This window comes from Thamnophis sirtalis, unplaced genomic scaffold (assembly GCF_051295495.1).
Source record: "Thamnophis sirtalis isolate CommonGarterSnake01/CBP01778 unplaced genomic scaffold, rThaSir2_p1.2 scaffold_12, whole genome shotgun sequence".
Lineage (NCBI taxonomy): Eukaryota > Metazoa > Chordata > Lepidosauria > Squamata > Natricidae > Thamnophis > Thamnophis sirtalis.
This window is the reverse complement of record NW_028261392.1, coordinates 52366273-52368620: the sequence shown is the minus strand read 5'-3', so window position 1 is coordinate 52368620 and position 2348 is coordinate 52366273. Positions and strand designations below refer to the sequence as shown.

The window sequence follows — 2348 nt, the reverse complement described above, 5'->3', positions numbered from 1 at the left end:
CTCAGAGGAAGAAGGCAGAGATGCTGAGAAAATGCAGGGAGAGCAGGCAAGCCAGAACGTGGCTGGCAGCAGATGGGTGAGTGGAGTGGAAGGGAGCTCTCTCTGTGTATGCTTTCCCAGGTATAGGTTTTGCTGCAGCCCAGATTACCACAACCGGTTGCATAGGAAACATTAAAATGCTCTGAAATTCCTAAGGACAAGGTTGTTAGAATAGAAAAGGGAATTACCACAGTATTCCAAATACTGTTGAAATTTATTTCCCAAATTTGTTCCTGGCCATGCTCGCTGGATCTCTAGAATTCAAGTCATACAAACAAGCTAACTGCATTACTAACATGGGCAGCCTCCTTATCTTTCTTGGTGACCTCAATTTATCTCTTATTAATTGGACCCTAAATGAATGTGCAACTGAACCTATACATGCCACCCTGTACAATGCTTTTACAACTCTGGGGCTGGATCAATTGGTAACGAACAACACTAGGCTCAACAACTGCCTAGATCTTATCTTCTGCAATAGTTTAAACTCAATTTATGGTCTACTAGTTAAAAAGCCTTTTTCCATCAGTGACTACAGCATGATTTTTTTTGTCTCAATTTACATCCTTGCAAAGAGGGTCATAATGATGGGACATCAAATTATAACTTTAAAAAAGCTAACTATGATCTCATAACTGCCGACTTCATATCACTTGATTGGCACTTTCTGTTTACTAGCTGTAATACTGCCAAAGAATATTATAACGCTTTTTTGCTTGAAATCAATAGTCATTAAACTACATGTAACATTAATAACCTCCAAAGCCAAAAAAACAAATTACCCATAACAATAGGAAAGCTTCAATCCAAAATAAAAATGTCTTTGGTGAGAACCAAATCTTGCCACGTAACTAACTTTAAAAACTTTAAAAAGCCTTATGCTGCCAGATAAAGGCAGAATGCACCAATTACTATTGCAAATAAGAGGAAGAGCTGTTACATTTGAAATCCACCCAAGCCTTCTATAATTTCGTAAATACCAAACTTAAAGACTCAAAAAATATCCCTCCCCTAAAAGAGCCTAATAGGGAAGACTGTGACACTGAAGCTGTTAAGGCCAACCTCTTTAACAGTTCTTCAGTTCAGTCTTTGTCAACAGCAATGGATTCTGCCCTGCATTTCCTAGTCATACTACAACTAATTGCAATGGTCTGCTACATATTGATTTTACAGTAGAGAACATTGAAACGGCACTATGCAACCTAAAGCCATCTCTATCTATTGGCCCTGATGTGCCTACTTCTTTAAAAAAGCTTCCCACTGCTGAATCCCTAAGCACAATCTATGAGATATCTTTCAAACCAGCTCCTTGCCTGACCTATGGTCATTAGCCACTGTCATACCTGTCTTCAAAAAGGGAGACACCAGCCTAGTAGAATCAATCTCATCGTGTTGTGCAGTGGTGGGTTTCAATTTTTTTTAGAACCTATTATGTGGGTGTGGCCTATTTTGTGGGCGTGGCTTGGCAGTCATGTGACCGGGCGGGTATGGACAACTTGACATCACTCATGCACACTCAGTCACATGACCACCACCCCCAAGCCATGTGGCAAAAAAATTTGGGACTCCTATGAAGCGGGGTGTAAGAGAGGGGAAAACCTTCCAAAAATAGACAACTAGAGGATTAAGGGCTGAAATTAGGGAGATCGGAGAAGGCAGGACAAAGGGGAATCCAGTAGAAAGCTATCACACGTTGGGGAAAGAACTTTGGGAGATCTGAGAAGGCAGGACAGAGGGGAATCCAGGAGAAAGCTATCACACAATAGGGAAAGACCTTTGGGAGGTCAGAGGAGGCAGGACAGAGGGGAATCCAGTAGAAAGCTATCACACTCTGGGGAAAGAACTTTGGGAGATCGGAGGAGGCAGGACAGAGGGGAATCCAGTAGAAAGCTATCACACGTTGGGGAAAGAACTTTGGGAGATCTGAGAAGGCAGGACAGAGGGGAATCCAGTAGAAAGCTATCACACGTTGGGGAAAGAACTTTGGGAAATCGGGGGTGGCAAGACAGAGGGAATCCAGGACAAAGCTATCACACGTTGGGGAAAGAACTTTGGGAGATCTGAGAAGGCAGGACAGAGGGGAATCCAGTAGAAAGCTATCACACATTAGGGAAAGAACTTTGGGAGATATGAAAAGGCAGGACAGAGGGGAATCCAGTAGAAAGCTATCACACAATAGGGAAAGACCTTTGGGAGGTCAGAGGAGGCAGGACAGAGGGGAATCCAGTAGAAAGCTATCACACTCTGGGAAAAGAACTTTGGGAGATCGGAGGAGGTAGGAGAGAGAGGAATCCAGGAGAAAACTCCTG

General features: G+C 42.9%; 1 pseudogene; it reads left to right on the top strand.

Annotated features, from left to right (window-relative positions):
• Nucleotides 1–335: 335 nt before the first annotated feature.
• On the top strand, nt 336–1215 carry LOC148043338 (uncharacterized; annotated as a pseudogene).
• The last annotated feature ends 1133 nt before the right edge of the window (nt 1216–2348 follow it).